At 40.4% G+C, this 14,772-nt stretch overlaps 1 protein-coding gene across 2 annotated transcripts in view; it reads left to right on the top strand.

Moving 5' to 3' along the window:
* The window catches only part of TBC1D5 (TBC1 domain family member 5), a 588,062-nt gene that overhangs the window by 150,950 nt on the left and 422,340 nt on the right, over positions 1-14,772 (top strand). The gene's annotated exons all lie outside the window — the stretch shown is intronic.

Genomic DNA, 14,772 nt, shown 5'->3' with positions numbered 1-14,772 from the left:
ACTGGGCTTTAAAAATATTTTCCCACCAGAATACTTTCAGCCCTTTTCTTACTGAATACTTTACATTTTGTATTTTTATCTCTTTTCCTTTTTCTTCACCTTTTTTCTTTCTTTCTTTCCTACTTTCCTACCTACTTACCTACATTCTGATGTTCATTAAGTTTGTTGATGGAGTTGCAAACTTAGAATGATTAAACTTAAAGTTGAGGTATATCAAATAGATAGTATTTACATTTTTTTTTTAACCACAACCCATAGTGAGAACCCATAGTGTGTTTATCAGACATTTTCCTCAGGCATAAATGCAGAAATGAAGCTAACAAAAGTTGAAACAATTCTGCCTTGGCTACCTTGAATGTATACTGTGTTCTATTTTATTACATTTTTTGTAAACTTCATTTAATATATACTGATACCCATAATTATATTTATTTCCCTAATCAATGATGAATCACTTTTGCAATTTCAAAAGTCCTACTGTAGATCACTTTATGACTGATCTGTAGGGAAAATAAATGGAATGAGGCATTGTTTTCTCTTTCAGTCCAGCTGCTTTTCTGTTGTCTTCTCTGTGCTTCTCATTTCTTTTGATTCAGGTCTTCAGATGACTTGGGGAAAGAACTGTGCAACTGTGTAACTGCTGAAAAATATTGGAGCACTAATTGGTTCTTTTGCAGTAAGAACACAGATACCAGTGGTCATGTTTCAAAATATAAATGGAAGAAACTCTTTAATAGAATCATTCCTTCACAGTAAGGTGAATCTTTAACAGCTCTGTTCTTTGCTTTCTGTCTGTGAATTGAGCATGCTGATGCTCTCATCATTCCTGCTTTACAATATTTAAACTTCCAAAGTCCTTTATATCAGCTGAGAATAACAGATTTTTTTCCCCCAAAGTGGTCTATTCTCGTGTTCCTTCTGATTTTATTGAACATTTTTATACTTTTCACAAATCACAAACAGGTAAAAATTTAAAATGTAATATATTTTTTAGAAACTTTAGTATATGCAGAAAAGTAAAAAGAAGAAAAAAAAATTATGCTCAATCCAATGTATTCAAAGCTTAAACAGTTCTAAGAGGAAACTTTATAGCAATAAGCACCTATATTAAGAAAGGAAATCTCAGGGCTGTCCACTATCTTCAGTTTTATTCAGCTCAGTTTTGGAAATCATAGCCTCAGCAATCAGAGAAGAAAAAGAAATAAAACAAATCCATATTAGAAAGGAAGAAGCAAGACTGTCACTGTCTCCAGGTGACATGATGCTAGACATGGGAAATCCTAAACTGTCTCCAGGTGACATGATGCTATACATGGGAAATCCTAAAGATGCCACCAGGAAACTGCTGGAGCTCATCAGTGGATTCAGTAAATTTGCAGATACAAAATTGATATACAGAAATCTCTTGCATTTCTATACACCAGCAATAAATTATCAGAGAGAGAAATTGAAGAAACAGTTCCATTTACCATCTCATCAAAAAGAGTACAATACTTAGAAACAAACCTCAGTAAGGAGATAAAAAACTTGTACTCAGAAAACTGTAAGATACCAATGAAAGAAATCGACAGCACAAACAAATGGAAAAATATATTTTTGAATTAGAAGAATTAATGTTGTTAAATTGACTGTTACTACCATTACTAACTGCCAGCAAATTTGGAAAACTCAGCAGTGGCCACAGGACTGGAAAAGGTCAGTTTGCATTCCAATCCCAAAGAAAGGCAGTGCCAAAGAATGCTCAAACTACCACACAATTGCGCTCATCTCACACTCTAGTAAAGTAATGCTCAAAATTCTCCAAGCCGGGCTTCAGCAATACGTGAACCATGAACTTCCAGATGTTCAAACCAGTTTTAGAAAAGGCAGAGGAACCAGAGATCAAATTGCCAACATCTGCTGGACCATGGAAAAAGCAAGAGAGTTCCAGAAGAACATCTATTTCTGCTTTATTGGCTATGCCAAAGCGTTTGACTGTGTGGATCACAATAAATTTTGGAAAATTCTTCAAGAGATGGGAATACCAGACCACCTGACCTGCCTCTTGAGAAACCTGTATGCCAGTCAGGAAGCAACAGTTAGAACTGGACATGGAACAACAGACTGGTTCCAAATAGGAAAAGGAGTACATCAAGGCTGTATATTGTCACCCTGCTTATTTAACTTCTATGCAGAGTACATCATGAGAAACGCTGGACAGGAAGAAACACAGCTGGAATCAAGATTGCCAGGAGAAATATCAATAACCTCAGATATGCAGATGACACCACCCTTATGGCAGAAAGTGAAGAGGAACTAAAAAAAAGGCCTCTTGATGAAAGTGAAAGAGGAGAGTGAAAAAGTTGGCTTAAAGCTCAACATTCGGAAAACTAAGATTATGGCATCTGGTTTCATCACTTCATGGGAAATAGATGGGAAAACAATGGAAACAGTGTCAGACTTTATTTTGGGGGACTCCAAAATCACTGCAGATGGTGACTGCAGCCATGAAATTAAAAGACGCTTACTCCTTGGAAGGAAAGTTATGACCAACCTTGATAGCATATTCAAAAGCAGAGACATTACTTTGCTAACGAAGGTCTATCTAGTCCAGGCTATGGTTTTTCCTGTGGTCATGTATGGATGTGAGAGCTGGACTGTGAAGAAACCTGAGCGCCAAAGAATTGATGCTTTTGAACTGTGGTGTTGGAGAAGACTCTTGAGAGTTCCCTGGACTGCAAGGAGATCCAACCAGTCCATTCTGAAGGAGATCAGCCCTGGGATTTCTTTGGAAGGAAAGATGCTAAAGCTGAAACTCCAGTACTTTGGCCACCTCATGGGAAGAGTTGACTCACTGGAAAAGACTCTGATGCTGGGAGGGATTGGGGGCAGGAGGAGAAGGGGATGACAGAGGATGAGATGGCTGGATGGCATCACCGACTCGATGGACATGAGTCTGAGTGAACTCCGGGAGTTGGTGATGGACAGGGAGGCCTGGCGTGCTGCGATTCATGGGGTCGCAAAGAGTCGGACACGACTGAGCGACTGAACTGACTGACCATTACTAAGGCAGTCTCCATATTCAGTGCAGTTCCTATCGAGATATCAATGGTGTTTTCCAGAGAACTAGAATAAATAATTTAAAATTTGGCATGAAAACACCAAAGACCTCAAATAGATAACACGAATTTGAGATAGAAGAAAAGAGCTGGAGGAATCACATGTCCTGATTTCAGACTATACTACAAAGCTATGATAATTTTAGAAAGATACATATGTCAGTGGAACATACTTGAGAGCCCAGAAATAAACCACATGCTATGGTCAGTTGATCTGTGACAAGGGAGGCAGAAATACACAATGGAGAAAAGACAATCTCTTCAATAAGTAGTGGTGGGAACACTGGGCAGATACATGTCAAAGAATGAAATTACAATATTCTCCAACACAACAAAGAAAAATAAACTAAAAATGGACTAAAGTCCTAAATGTAAGACCGGATATTATAAAGCTCCTAGAATCAGAACACTCTCTGAAATAAACCACAGCAGTAGTTTTTGGATTCATTTGAAAGCAAAGAAAGGAAAACAACAATACACAAATAGGACCTAATTAAATTTAAAAGTTTTTGTACAGGAAAGGAAGCCATCAGTAGAAGAGAAATACAGCCTACTGGATGCAAAGAGATATTTGCAAATGATGTGACCAATAAGGGGTTAATATCCAACATGTGGAAATAGTTCAATTAACTCAGCATACCAAAAAAATGATTAAAAAATGGGCAGATGAACTGAATATATTTTTCTAAAGAGGAAATGCAGATGACCAGTAGGCATAAAAGATGCTCAGCATCACTAATAATCAGGGAAATAGAAGTCAAAGCATTTGCATTTGTTTGAGATAGTACCTCAGTGGTGATACCACCATGATGAAATTCCATGATAGAATGGCTGTCATGAAAAAGAGCACAAATAACAAATGTTGGCGAGGATGTGGAAGGAAAGAAAACACTTGTACCCTGTTGATTAGAATGGACATATGTGCAAGCATTGTGAAAAACAGTTTGGAAGTTTCTCAAAAAATAAAAAAGAACTAGCACTTGGTTCAGCAGTCCCACTCCTGGGTATACATTTGGAGAAAGCAAAAACACTATAAAAAAGATACATGCACCCCAATGTTCATGGCAACATTATTTATAATTGCCAGTATGTGGAAGTAACCGAAGTGTCTGTGAACAGATGATTGGAGAAAGAAGATATTTTGTGTACACACACACACACTGGAATGCTAGTCATCCATTGGCAGATGATGAAAGATTCCGTCTGGAGCAGCAGAGGTGGACTTGGAGGGCATTGTTCCAAGTGAAGCAAGTCAGAGAAGAACTAACCCTGCGGAAGATCACTTATATGTGGAATCTAAAACCACAGCAAATCAGCGAGTGAAGCAACAAAGAAGCAGTCTCGTAGAGAACAGACCAGTGTTACCGGCTTGGAGAGGGAAGTGGGGAAAGGCAACGGAGCGGTGGGGCGAGGACTATTGTAGAAGCAGTGGAGTTAGGAGTGTGGGGGTTTCGGAAACTGTGGAGCTATAGAATTTGAAGAACAGAATTTGTAAAACACTGTAGAATTAATTTCATTCAATGGAAGAAAAAAAAAAACTACACACAGAGAAGAAAGAGAAAAGAAAGCCCAAATAAATAACTCAGATTACATGTCAAGGACAAACTAAGCACAAAATTAGTTGAATAATGGGAAAAACAAAGAGCACAAATAAATGAAATAGAAATTAAATTAACAAAATATCAGTGAAACAGTTTTGTTTTTTTTTTTTTTTGATGAAATAGAGACAACTTAAGCTGGATATACCAAGGGGGGGAAAACCAACAGCACTGAAATACAGAAGTTATAAGAAGCTACTATGAATAATTATTCACCAACAAACTGGACGAATTAGAAGTGGTTAAGTTTCTAGAAATATGCAACCTATCATATTAAAGAGAGAATCTGAATAATCTGATAGATTGAATCAGGAAAGTGCTAGCCACGTTCTGGCACAGATGGCTTCACTGATTAATTCTGCCAAATGCTCAAAGTAGAATTAACGTCAAACCATCTCAAACTCTCGCAGAAAACATAAGAGGAGGGCACATTTCTGTTTCATCAGGAAAGCATTACCCTGAGACTGAAACCAGGCATGGACACTACGAGAAAGTTACAAGCCAATAGCTCTGATGAAGGCAGATGCAGAAATGCTCAACAAACTGTATTCAACCAAATTCAATAATACATTGAGATTGTACAACCTGATCAAGTGGGATTTTTCTCTCTTTGCAGGGATGTAAGTGTGGTTCAGCATCCTGAAATCAGTGTGATACACTGCATTGATAAAATGAAGGGTGAAAATCATATGATCATCTCAGTAGATGCAGAAGGAGCATTTGACAGAATGCAGCATCCATTCATGGTATAGGCTCTCAAGAAACAGGGCATAGTGGCAACTTACTAGACGCAGTAAAGACCACATACGGAATACCATAGCTAACATCGTACTTAATAGTGAAAAGCGGAAAGCCTTTTTCCTGAGATTAGGTGGACGAGAATGCCCAAGCTCCCCTGCCCACCCCACTACCCCCATCCCCAAGGAGCTGAGTATTCTTTACTTGGGCTGTATATCACAGTTTTTATAATGAATAACCATGAGGAAAAGATGGTGTTCCTCATATTAAAAGAAACAACCTCACCAATTTTGTTGACATAATACTGGAAGTGCTAGCCAGAGAAATCAAGAATAAGAAATAAAAAGTATTCAGATCAGAAAGGAATAGAACTTTTTATTTGCAGAGGTATGATATATATGTTGAAAACACCACCAGAAAAAAACCTGTTAGAATTAATAAATTCACTCAGATGGTAAAGCGTCTGCCTGCAATGCGGGAGACCTGGGTTCGACTCCTGGGTTGGGAAGATCCCCTGGAGAAGGAAATGGCAATCCACTCCAGCACTCTTGCCTGGAAAATCCCATGGACGGAGGAGCCTGATAGGCTATACAGTCCATGGGGTCACAAAGAGTCTCACTCACTCACTCACTCACTTAAGTTGCAGGATACAAAATCAATAGTCAAAAATCAGTTGCATTTCTGTACAGTGTTTTCAGTGGAGATGATCAGCAGATTCAACAAATTAGATCTGGTAGATACAGTGCCTGAAGAGCTATGGATGGACGCTCATAACATTGTACAGGAAGCAGTGACAAAACCATCCCAAAGAAAGAGGGAGGCAGTAAGGCGGATGGAGGCTTCCCAGGTACTGATTGCGGAGTACAGAAGAGAGACGAAAGGCAAGGGAGAAAGGGAAAGATAGACCCAACTGAATGCAGAGTTTCAGTGAATTGCAAGCAGAGATAAGAAAGCTTTTAAGAAAATGATGTGAAGAAATAGAGGAAAACAATAGAATGGGAAAGACTAGAGATCTCTTCAAGAAAACTAGACATACGAAAGGAACATTTCATGCAAAGATGGGTACAAAAAAGGACAGAAATGGCAAGGACCTAACAGAAGCAGATGAGATTAAGAACTGCTGTACATTGCACTCATTCCACATGCTACGAAGGTAATGCTCAAAATCTTTCAATCTAGGTTTCAGCAGTATGTGAACTGAGAACTTCCAGATGTACAGGCTGGGTTTAGAAAAGGCAGAGGAACCAGAGATCAAATACACAACATCCAGTGTGTCATAGGAAAAAAACAAGGGAATTCCAGAGAAACATCTACTTCTGCTTCATTGACTACTCTAAAGCATTTGACTGTGTGGATCACAACAAACTATGGAAAGTGCTTAAAGAGACTGTAATACCAGACCACCTTACCTGTCTTCTGAGAAACTTGTATGCAGATCAAGCAACATCAGTTAGAACTACCTGGAACAATGGACTGGTTCAAAACTGGGAAGGGAGTATGTTAAAACTGTATGTAGTCACCTTACTTAATATGCGCAGTATATCACATGAAATGCCAGGCTGGGTGAATCACAAGCTGAAATCAAGGTTGACAGGAGAAATAACAACAACCTCAAATATTCAGGTGGCACCACTCAAATGGCAGAAAGCAAAGAGGAACTAAAGAGCCTCTTGATGAAAGTGAGAGAGGAGGGTGAAAAAGCTGGCTTAAAACTCAACATTTAAAAAAATAAGATCATGGCATCTGGTCCCATCACTTCATGGCAAATAGATGGACAAAAAGTGGAAGTGGAAACAGTGGCAGATGTTATTTTCTTGGGCTCCAAAATCACTGCTGAAGGTGACTACACCCATAAAATTAAAAGATGCTTGCTACTTGGAAGAAAAGCTATGACAAACCTAGATAACTATATTAAAAAGAGACATCACTTTGCTGACACAGATCCATCTAGTTAAAGCTGTGTTTTTTTCAGCAGTCATGTACATATGTGAGAAGTGGACTATAAAAAGGCTGGGTGTTGAAGAATTGATGCTTTTGAACTGTTGGTGCTAAAAAAGACTCTTGAGAGTCCCTTGGACAGCAAGGAGATCAAACCAGTCAATCCTAAAGGGAATCAACCTTAAATGTCCATTGGAGGGACTGATGCTGAAGCTGAAGCTCCAATACTTTGGCCACCTGATGCGAAGAACTGACTCTTTGGAAAAGACCCTGATGCTGGGAAAGACTGATAACATGAGGAGAAGTGGGTGACAGACCATGAGAGATGAGATGGTTGGATGGCATCACCAACTCAGTGGGCATGCGTTTGAGCAAACTCCTTAGATGGTGAAGCACAGGGAAGCCTGGCGTGCTGTAATCCATGGGGTCACAAAGGGCTGGACACAGCTTAGCGACTGAAATACAGCAACAACAGTGAACTGTCAGAGAAATTAAGGGTATAGCCCCATTTACAGTTGCGTCAGAAAGAATAAAACTCAGGAGTAAATTTTACTGAGGAGTTGAAAGATATGGACACTGATGACTGTAAACATTGATGAAATAAGCTGCTGCTGCTGCTGCTGAGTCGCTTCAGTCGTGTCCGACTCTGTGCGTCCCCAGAGACAGCAGCCCACCGGGCTCCCCCGTCCCTGGGATTCTCCAGGCAAGAACACTGGAGTGGGTTGCCATTGCCTTCTCTAATGCATGAAAGTGAAAAGTGAATGTGAAGTCTCTCAGTCGTGTCCGACTCCTAGCGACCCCATGGACTGCAGCTCACCAGGCTCCTCCGTCCGTGGGATTTTCCAGGCAAGAGTACTGGAGTGGGTTGCCATTGCCCTCTCCATGAAATAAGCTGAAGTATACACAAAGAAATGGAAAAATATTCTCTGCATATGGAAGTGAAGAATTATGTTGCTAAAATGTTCGTAGCACCCAGAACAATCTATAAATTCAGTGAATTCTGTATCAGAAGTCAGCTGGCATTTTTTTGAAAAGCAGTTCTAAAGTTTGTATGTATCCACAAAATACCCTAAATAGACAAAGCACTCTTGAGAAAGAACAAAGCGGAAAGCACCACACTTCATGATTTTAAACTTTATTACAAAGATACAATAATCTAAACAGCATGGTATTAGCATAAAAATGGCCATATAGACTAATGTAAAAGAAGTGAGAACCCAGAAATAAAACCGCACTTGGATGGTATGTTAAGTTATGACAAAGGATCCAAGAATATTGATTGGGCAAAGGGTAGTCTGTTCAGTAAATAGTATTGGGAAGATTGGGCAGTCACAGGCAAAGGAATGACCTTGGCCTCCCATCTTACAAGATATACAAAAATCAACTCCAGATGGAGTAAAGACTTGAACATAAAAATTTCAGTATAAACTTCATAGAGGCAGATGGGATAAACTGTTTCACATTGGTCTTGGCAATTTTTAAAAATTAATATAAAAAATGAAGGCAACAAAGGCATGTATCAGCAAGTGGACAGGAGTACATCAAAGTTAAAAATCACATGATATATCTTAAGTTTTATTGTATTGTATTAAGGTCAATTGTATATTAGAGTGCATTATTATTTTTTTAATTAATTTAAAAAATTAATATAAAAAAGAAACAAGCTAAAACCTCCTACCCCTACCTTGTAGTCATGAACTGATGTAGTATTTGAAAAATATAACATAGTTTTAAAAATTGAAGTTGAATTTAATGGAGGGGAAAAATGACATGAAACTAAATGATTAGTGAACTTGAGACTTGATCCTAAGAGGCTTTAAAATCATAAATATTTGATCCTAACAGCTGTCCAGTATGAAATAAGATTATGAAAATCTTTAAAGACTGTGGACATAAGAAAATAGTAAGGCTGATCTGATGGTAGAACATCTTGATTATAGAATAATTTATTGAGGTGAAATTTTCTTTAAACAGTTTCTCCTCATTCTGACCTCCTCCCAGTACCTGGTATCCATCATCAGTTTGTATTTTGTCTCTGAGGATCTATCTGTTTTTATTTTCACTTCAGTGGAATTGTGTATAGTATGTGATCTTTAATGTCTGACTTCTTTCACCTGGGGACTGTTTTCAAGTTCCATCCATGTTTCAGCTTGTGTCAGCTATACATCAGTATTTCATGCATTTTCACAGCTGAGTCATAGTCCATTGTATTTATAATATACTCGGATTCCCTGGTGGCTCAGACAGGAAAGACTGCCTGCAGTGCAGGAGATTCAGGTTCAGTCCTTGGGTTGGGAAGATCCCCGGGAGAAGGGAATGGCACCCCACTCCAGGAATTCTTGCCTGGAGAATTCCATGGACAGAGGAGCCTCGCAGGATTTGGTTCTACTTTTTGGCTTTTGAGGAAAGTGCCTCAAGAATTTATGTGCACGTGTTCACATTTGAGCCCCTGTTTTCAGTTCTATTAGGTCTGTACCTAGGAGTATAATTGCTTGGTGATGGTGTAATTCTCTATTCACTTTTCTGAGGAATCACCAAATTGTTAACACAGGGGCTGCCGCGTTTTATAGTCCCACAAGCAATGTAGGAGGGTTCCAGTGTCTCCACATGTGGTTGACACAGGTTATTTTCCATTTTATTTGAAAATTAGAATGTGATACTGATAAATGACTTTCAGAAAAATAACACTGTAGAGAAATTATTTATCTCCATTATTTCTTATACAGTGATTATACATCGGTTCAGAGTATCTCTTAATTCTACTTCCTGTCCCAGATTAACTGACCAGTAGAAATTGTTTTCCAGGAGAACGAATTTCTACTGTTCTTCATTTTCTCAAAATCCTACTATATTTTGCTTCATATTTCTACTGTGTCTCTCTTTTTTTATTCTGCTTGTGTATATAGTTCTTTGTTTTAAACAGACTTTCTAATTACCATTCCTTCTGCTTAATGCTCAGAGGAAGTCAGTCTGTGTGTCTCCATTTATGGTTAACACCACAGTTGTACTTTTAGGCTTTAAAATGTATGATTTTAAATCATAAAATAACTTTTTGTAAGGTTACCTACTCTCTTGCTGAAGAAATAACATCACTTAACCTGGACCTTCTCTTTTGATACGGACCAGAATTTCCTTGGCCTTTAATTGATGTATTGTCTTCAGATTTCTTTTTATTGTATTCCTGGGTTAGTACTCATGTTTGTTGTGTCCTGTTATTACAATTGAAACAAATCTTCATAAAGTTAAATGATAAAAGATAAATTTTCTGAATTATGCATATTAGAAACAGAGTGTTTTTTTAATTTGGTTCTCACATTTGATTGACAATTTTACTGGGTATACGTTTCTAGATATGAAATAATTTTCCTCAGAATGTTGAAGACTTTGCTCAGTTTGTTTCTAACATCCATTATTCTTCCTGAAAATAGGAACCCAGTCTACTCATTGAAGAGTTTTCTAAGAGATACCACAGTGAAAATGAAACAGAGAAAAATTGTTAATGATTTTGCTTTTTAGAGTACAGAGGTTGATAAGAAGTAAGATAATGAAAATATGTAGCTGGTTAGGTAGTGGGGCTGTGAAGGAAAACAGAGCAAGAAGAGGAGGATAGAGAGTTAATCTTACAGGGAGACTGGTGTAAATTACACGGGATGGCCAGGGAATGCCTCCCTTGGAAGGTAACAGTGGTGTCACTTCAGTAAAGGTGAGGGAGGAAGTGGTGCGTGCAGAGCTGCGAAGGCTCTGATGGAGGAGTGTTACTGATGTGTCCAAGAATCAACCGAGTGGTCGGCGTGACTGCAGCAACTTGAGGGATCAGTTCAGTTCAGTCGCTCAGTCGTGTCTGAATCTTTGAGACCCCATGAACCGCAGCATGCCAGGCCTCCCTGTCCATCACCAACTCCCGGAGTTCACTCAGACTCATGTCCTTTGAGTCAGTGATGCCATCTAGCCATCTCATCCTCTGTTGTCCCTTTCTCCTCCCGCCTTCAATCTTTCCCAGCATCAGGGTCTTTTCCAATGAGTCAGCTCTTCGCATCAGGTGGCCAAAGGATTGGAGTTTCAGCTTCAGCATCAGTCCTTCCAATGAACACCCAGGACTGATCTCCTTTAGGATGTACTGGTTGGATCTCCTTGTAGTCCAAAGGGCTCTCAAGAGTCTTCTCCAACACCACAGTTCAAAAGCATCAATTCTTCAGTGCTCAGCTTTTTTTATGGAGGCCAGCACTCCAGGCCTCCAGTCCATCACCAACTCCTTGAGCTTACTCAAACTAATGTCCATTGAGTCAGTGATGCCATCCAACCATCTCGTCCTCTGTTGTCCCCTTCTCCTCCCTCTTTCAATCTTTCCCAGCATCAGGGTCTTTTCAGATGAGTCAGTTCTTCATATCAGATGGCCAAAGTATGGAATTTCCACGTCAGTCCTTCCAATGAATATTCAGGACTTATTTCCTTTAGGATGGCAAGTGTCTTTTAATTTCATGGCTGCAGTCACCATCTGCAGTGATTTTGGAGCTCCCCAAAACTAAATCTGTCACTGTTTCCATTATTTCCTCATCTGTTTGCCATGAATTGGTGGGACCGGATGCCATGATCTTAGTTTTCTGAATGTTGCCCAGTAGGGATCAAAGGAGAGCGGTGACTGGGCATGTAGGCCTTTAGAGATATGTACTTGGCTTTTATACTGAATGATATTGGAAGCTATTGGAAAAAGTATCAATATCTGATTTATAGTTTAAAGGAATTATATGCTTCCAGGTTGAGAAGCAGCTGTAATGGGAGCAGGGGCAGAAGCAGACGGTCCATGTAGAATGGAAGTGAGAGAGCATTGTGGTTTGAACAACAACACTTATCGATGGATTGGATTTGAGTTATGGCTTTTGAGATTTGAGATACAAAGAATGGCTTCAATTGTGTCTTTGGTCTGAATAAGAGTTTAATTTAATGATGAGGGAGTAGGTTATAAGAGAAGCATACTTGGGAGAGAAGGTCAGGCGATTGGTTCTGGAAATGCTAAGTTGAAGATGTTTATTATACATTCAAGTGGAGAGGTCAGGGAGACAGATCCTGTCCCAGAGTTCAGGGGAAAAATGGGAGGGAAAAAACCAAAAAAAAAAAACAAAAAAACCCTAGAAGTCATCAGCTATAGATGGTATCTTTAAAGGTCTAATGTTGATGCAGTCTGGTAGATACAGCTAGAGATGGTTGAAGGCCTCCACTTTGGGGCACTTTAAATGAAGCTGTTGGAGGAGAGGAATTAGTGCAGGAGGCCAGGGAAGAGAAACGGTGAGGTACGAGGAAGACGCTGGCTTTTGGAGTATCTGACAGCCGAGGAAGCCAAGTGATGCAAATATATCAAGGAAGTGGAGTGATTGTCAGTGACAAGCAGTGTTGAAGTGTGGCCAATGTGAACTGTGAATTGATTGTTGGATTCATCAATGGGAGGACAGCAGTGACTCTGAGAAGGGCAGTTTCAGTGGAGGACAGAAGTCTTACTGGAGTGGGTTCAAAGTGTAGGGGTTTTAAATACAAGATGGAGTGGGGTCAGGGTGAAGTGGGGTCAAGGTGGATGGAGCGGGTTCAGGGTTGACTGGGAGGAGAAACATGACTGGCGGCTTAACAGGGATGCTGATCCAGAGAGGATTTTTTATTTTCGTAGCAGAGAAGCAGCACGAGTCAGTATTGAGAGCGCCCGAGAGAGGAAGGAGCTGGTGACGCAGGAAGTAGTAGAGCGTTGCTGAAGCGAGGGAAACCTGTGGAGAGACTGGCCTTTGATGGGCGCATGGATGGTTCATCCTCAGCAACAGGAAGGAAGGACGCATACCCAGGCACAGACCCATCTGTGAAAATCCTTGTTGGAGCTTTGTGTTGCTTCCGGATAGTCACGTACCACAAGCATCAAGGCTCATCCTGGCTAGCTGCCTTCCATTTCTGGATAGTCACACACCAGAAGCAGCATGGCTCACCATGGCTAGCTGCCTTCCATTTCTTTAGACTTCTCCTTTTCAGCTTAACCCCTTCGTGGTTTTTATTTTGGCAATGTAAATCAATGGTGGTTTCCAGTTAAGGAATTTTGTGTTTTGAAAATATTATGTTACTGTAACAAAGACATACAACACGGATTTATGAGTGATTCACGTCTTGAAACTTTTGAACATCCTCGAATGTGTAGATATTTCTGGGGTATGTTCCAGAGAACTGCCAGTTACATTAAGATCAGAAGCGGAACTGCTTTCTCACACTAGCCGTAGGCAGCTTGTGGCTCAGATTCACTTACCAGGAAAATTATAAGTTACCTCATGTTCTGGATGCTTGAACACAGGTGAAATCATGAATGCAAACATCTGTGAGTGTCAGAAGTCTGCTGTGTTCCTTTGGACTCATATCTCTTCCAGTCACCTCAGCCCAGGTCGAGAAATACGGGATACAGTGATAGCTTTAGAGTTCCAGCATTTTTTACTTGCTAAAATGTGATCTCTGGGATCACTCTCATTTGTTTCTGAAATAGAATAATGTTGCTCTTCCTACTCACTCTTTTTTTAAATTAATATTCGTATTTATTTATTTGGCACTGGGTCTTGGTTGAGGCATGTGGGATCTAGTTCTCTGGCAGGGATCAGATCCACAGCCCCTGCTTTTGGAGCTTGGACTCTTAGCCACGGAACTGCCAGAAAGCCCTGTCGTCCTCCTCATTCTTGCTCGGGAGCCCGGTTCTTGATAGCAGTGCTGCTTCCGCTCTGGCTGTAGGGCCTGCTCATGCTGTCTTGGGGCAGGGTTCCCGCAGCTTGCTTGCTGTGTTCAGCGCAGTGGCGCTTTCGTTAGGGAGGGTGACGGCCGGGAAGGGCAGCAGAGATATAGCTGGCCCTTCAGCAAGGCAGGTTGGAACCGCACGGGGCCACCTGCACGTGGTGTTTTTCAATAGAAATTAGTAAATAGGAGCACACAGTCCGTGATTGGTTGAATTCTCAGATGCCTAGCAATATTGGATACAGACAGCCAACTGTAAATTATACTCAGATTAACCCCTGGATTATTCAAGGGTCAGTTGCAATTGTGAGACCAAAAACCTGACTAGCCTTTTGCTTACTTTTCCTGACAGCACCTTTAGTGAGTCCCTCTTGGGTTTAAATAACTAATTTCTATTCTTTACAGACCCTACCTTTTCCAAAATCCTGGAACAAGTTCCTTGGTCCCTTGACCGGAAGACATTGTGAGCGGTCTCTCCTTTATGTGCACACATCTGCTTGTCTTCCGAGGGTGTGTGCGCTGAGAGTCGGTGTGTCTGGCTCACCATCGGTGTACTTGGTTCTCTCTGGGAGCACTAGCCACTACAGGAGCAATGACTGGAAGTAAGGGGGCTTCGGCTCCTTGCAGCTTCACCCTGATTCCTTCTGAAGGCAGGG

Source organism: Capra hircus, chromosome 1 (assembly GCF_001704415.2).
Source record: "Capra hircus breed San Clemente chromosome 1, ASM170441v1, whole genome shotgun sequence".
Classification (NCBI taxonomy): Eukaryota; Metazoa; Chordata; class Mammalia; order Artiodactyla; family Bovidae; genus Capra; species Capra hircus.
This window is presented reverse-complemented; position numbering and strand designations above follow the sequence as displayed.